This window comes from Poecilia latipinna, unplaced genomic scaffold (genome assembly GCF_001443285.1).
Source record: "Poecilia latipinna isolate Pla-1442-1.1 unplaced genomic scaffold, P_latipinna-1.0 Scaffold996, whole genome shotgun sequence".
Classification (NCBI taxonomy): domain Eukaryota; kingdom Metazoa; phylum Chordata; class Actinopteri; order Cyprinodontiformes; family Poeciliidae; genus Poecilia; species Poecilia latipinna.
This window is the reverse complement of record NW_015113612.1, coordinates 252,419-257,349: the sequence shown is the minus strand read 5'-3', so window position 1 is coordinate 257,349 and position 4,931 is coordinate 252,419. Positions and strand designations below refer to the sequence as shown.

At 36.7% G+C, this 4,931-nt stretch overlaps 1 long non-coding RNA gene across 1 annotated transcript; it reads left to right on the top strand.

The window, feature by feature from the left end:
- The first annotated feature begins 384 nt into the window (after positions 1 to 384).
- Positions 385 to 2,947, top strand: LOC106958556 (uncharacterized). The gene is made up of 2 exons (XR_001427178.1): positions 385 to 670; positions 2,602 to 2,947. It is a non-coding gene; the product is annotated as an uncharacterized LOC106958556 (long non-coding RNA).
- Positions 2,948 to 4,931: the final 1,984 nt, after the last annotated feature.

Sequence of the window (4,931 nt, the reverse complement as noted above, 5' to 3'; positions counted from 1 at the left end):
ACAAACTTACTACAGTGTGATTCTAATTGCTTTTTTATTTAATGGAAACAAAACAATTCCAAAATTGTTGTTTATTTTTACATTAGCAGAATTTTGTCATCAGCTAGTGACAGCAGTCTGTCACTAGCTGATGACAAAGGTGTGTTATCACAATTCTTTCCTCCCTTTGACTTTATAATTATCACTGCTCCCCAATAACTCAATGTTCAGACAACAGAAGTGTTTGCACCGTTTTTATTGCAAATAAAGTCTGTTGTTTTTTTAATGCAGAAACATCCACACATATTTTGTACATTTTCTAAATGATCCCACTCAGTTGCACATTTCTTTGGATAAAAATTGTACAATATTTTTTATAGCTGCATAGTATTTTAGGTTGTAATTTTTCCCTAAGCTATGCTTAATTCTGTTTTGATCTTTTATATTTTTATCTGTCTGTGAATCTATGTGCTTTCATTGCCTATTGTGTCCATCTATAAAGAACTGGATCATTTTTCAGCACTAACACAGCTGTGAGTAGATTTTTAAAGCTCTGCGTTGTTGTGATCCGCTCAGTGAAGCCTGTGAAGGGAAACAATGCGGCCTACTTATGCAGCTCTGCTTCTGTAGATCTATAGCTATTGAGTGCTCAGCAGAGGATATTCATCTCTCCGTGATTTCAAACAAAGAGGTGAGTTCCAGTTTCCTGACCTCTGACTCCTTAACTCAGACCTTCTGGCCAGTTGATTAATGACTTCCTGCTCCAGTGTTTTTGATGTGCTGTATTAGCAGAACTGCACTTTGCTGATGTGTGTGTCATGAACAACAATGTTGTTTTCCATTGTGAGCAGAGCAGCACATTTTAGCCCTCTCTTAAAACTCTAATAGAGAATTGAAAATCAATGATTTTTTTTAAGTGACTATTTCTAAATAAAGGACTGTCTGCGTCACCCTGCCTTTTTGTAAATTGTGATATTTTGCCCTTTCTTTGCTTGTTAGACTGAAGTCCTTTACAAAATATGCATAACACTTGTACTTTGTCACATGTTCACACATTACTACCGGAAAACATTTACAGACAATTTGGATGGAGATAATCTTACTACAGGTTCTTAAACAAATCAAGGTCATCTTGACTGAGCCTTTCTAACACATTAATATGTTTTGATGGACAATCTGTTGGCTTAAAGGGGCAATGTTATGTATTGTACAGACACAGTATGTGAATGAGTTTCTCCTTTAAAACCTCCTGCTCTTTCTGAAACTCAGTCTTCAGGAAGTCATCACTTCATGGCTCCTCTAGTAACCATTTAACGACATTTTTACCAGCATTTCACAAAGAAGTAGCTCCTATAGCTCAGCAGATGTGCAGTTCCACCAGGTGTTTGCTAACTGCTGCTAGCTTGTCTGTAGGAGCTAAGCAGGGGAGTGACAGGGGAGGGCTGCTCTGCCAGGCTTAAGCTTGAAAACTGTAGCTCAGAGGAGGAGCTGTCTCTTGAAGGCGGGGCTAAGTCCACCGAGATATTTTACACATATGAATGGTTGCTATGGATAGGATTACTCAAACATGAATGAAAGAGTCAAAGAAAGACTACAGGTATGCTTTTGATGAGGGAATAATATTAAAACTTGTTGTAAAGCTCAAAAGTCAAATGTACATGTTACTGTTCTTTTAAGGTCATCTTGCTCAAAGCTGAACCTCCACTTCAGTCTTAAGTCTTTTAAAGCCTCCAGCCGTTTCTTTTTTAAGGATTGCCATAGTACTGAGTTTCTTAAAAGTAGATAATCAGCTTTAGTATTTTCTTGGATGGATACTTTTGACTTTTACTTGCGTAACAGTGTGTTGAAATGGGAATGAATAGCATGGGCATTTGGCACCATCCAGATGACGATGTAGGACATTTAATAGAGGATGATGTTCTCTGAGTTCTGTCTTCTACTTTTCTTGGACTTTTTATGGTTTCTTGTCAACAATATTTTTTTTTCTTTTCCTGTCTGTCATAAACAGATTTGTGGAATGCACCATTAAATATTCCCTAAGCTGAGCCATGGATCTCTGCCTCTTCAGTTCATCTCTGCTAGATCTGCTTGTCAGTGTACATGGACGGTGCCCAATTGTTAGATAATTTAACTATAGAATCCTGTATTATTTTCTTCTAGTTCACAACTCTTTCATATTTTGTTTTGTTGTGTACATTAATGTTCATGGTCGTAAAGAACAGAGACTTAAATCTTTTTGGATGTGATGCTGTGCACTGTGAGAGGCATGGTTCTGATTTAAAGGCCCAGAACATTCCTCTGCTGTGTGCTGCTCCAGCCTGTACTCTATGTTTAATGACCCTTAATCAGAAATATAGATCTGAAGCTGAATAGAAAAGCTACTATATAGAGCTTTGTTGTGATTTTCAAGGGCTTATTGATTCGAAAATGTTGATTTTCACCATGGAAATTTTTTCTGTCTCCACTATCGAATTAGTTTAGAGGACAAAACAGGAAGTTAGACAATTCCACAATGTCTTACAGCCATATTAATGCATCACGTTACTCTTTGTGGTCACATCACCAGATTATTTCACAGTCTTATTAACTCTGCGTCCTAATCCAGACATCTCTTTCTTCCAGACCCTTTTCCTCTGTGACAGCTGCAGTGTTGTGGCCAATGGGAGGTTCAGTCAGCCCTCCAGCTCAAGGACATTTTGGCATGTTGAGAGGCCGAGATCGAACAACCATCCAGTTGGTAAACAACAGATCTATCATCTATGCAGGTGCAGCAGCCCTCTAACAGCCAACATGACCTCTGGGTTAGCACAATCCAGTGGTTCTGCTGTTTGTTTTCATATCTCTGGGTTGAAATAATTAGTTGGAAATATGATTGATTTGATTGTTCAAAGGGCTGTTGAAAACAAACAGTTTTTGTTGGGGGGTTTTTCCCATTAGGGGAGCCATATGATATTATAAACATTTTACAATAAAAAAAAACTTTTTACAATAAAAGAACACCCGAATAACATACGCACAAGCTGATAATCTTTGGTTTTCAAGTTCAGCTTCAGAAATTGGAATATTGTGCTTTTTTTCATATCAGAAAAAAGTTGGTTCAAAACGGGCCGAACAATAAAAACGTACGAAACATGTAATGGATGAAATGCTCAGTGCTATCACACAATAGCTAATTCAAGCATTATAAAAGGGCTTTCAGAAAACGTATGAGAAGTTAAAAGTTCTCTTTATACCTGAGAAATGAAGACTGATGATCCGTTGTGGTAGATAATCACATTAAAAGCTCATTTTTGACACTTTGCACCCAAGTCAGGTAGCCACAGAAATCTGGTTCTTATCAAAGTCACTACAGTCTGCACCCTACAGTTACTGAAGCATTCTGCATACGAAATAAGAGAGCCAACGTCATCTTAAACCTAACATACACAGATCGCAGTAGCATTAATATGTTGGTAGCTTAACTGTTTGAAATGGAAATGGTTTTGATTGAAGACATTCAGTGCACTTAAATCCTCACATTTACCTGAAACAAACACAAACAACACAACACTGACTTATCTGCCCATTATAAGGAACAAACCCAACAAAACACAGAGTACCAGCCTTGGTTCGACCAGAACAACTATTTTCCTCTATTATAGATTTTCTCTACTTTTGCTTTTTTCAGTTGCACATGAAATTTTAATTTTAGTGCAGAATCTGGGATCATTATCTTTGCAGTGGTACCAACATTATGAGAAATGTGAAGGGGAAAAAAGATCATATTTTTAAATTTCACCTGCAGTGATGTCAGAAAATGATCCGACTCTTTATATTTTTATTCAGCTTTTTCTTTTTCTTACTCTTCAGGCCCGTGAATGCTTCCTTATGAATATATGAATTTGACTGAACTGAATTGGGTCAAATGATTTATTCCTAAAATAATGACTTATCACTTTTGTGGAAATAAAATGACCTGGGTCATTATTTTAAAAATATGATGACATATTTCATAGAATTGTTTGTATGACTGCACATATCTAAATAATGCAACTTTTAATGCAGATGTGCATTCAAAGTTGAATTAAAAGGATCAACTTAACATTATTTAGTAAATATTGACATTTTTATGCAAAGTTGCATTAAAACTTACAGTAAGAGTCAATTAAAAGATTTAACTTTGCATTAAAAGTGACATTATTTACAGAATGACACTTCATGATAACAGTGATGAAGACTCCTTCACGTTCATAACAGATGTTATGTCATATGACACTGTCTTGTCAGTCTTATGCACATCCCTTCAGATAAAGTGTTACTGAAGTTTTTTGGTCACCGTTGGTGAAATTTCAAAGTCAAACTTGATTGAAATGAATCTTTCTTTCCCCCTCATATTCATTCTGATGTTGGCACTAGAACTACATGATTTCACTTGGAATAGAACCTGTTCACCAGGTTGCTCTCACCTACCTCCAGTGAATCAATGCATTCGTGTGAAGTCAACAACAATGAACGCTAACTCCGTAACGAGCCAGAAGCAGCAGGAGAAGGTAATATCCTGGTCCGTGATTCAGAGCGAGACACAGGAGGGGCCCACTGAGGGGGGTCCCGACTTTGCAGGTGTGGAACAATATGAGTGGAAGGCAAGGACAGATGGGGCCTTTCATTTCCTGCAGCTCCTGTAAACTGAAGCCATTTAGCGAACACAGTCTGTCCCATTAATTTTCATGTTTTATGTTTTTGGAGGATATTACCTGGAGGTAATGTGGTGACTGAACGCATGATGTTAGCTTTTCATAGGTTTAAATGTTTCCAATTTAAGATAAATAAAAATAATTTAATGATAAAATAAGGCATGGTGCATCACATATAGAACACAGAGTATTCTATATGTGATATACATCAAACATGCTTTTTTCTTGAGTTATCCTGAATTTATTTACTTATTTATAAACAACAAAGTGTATTATATA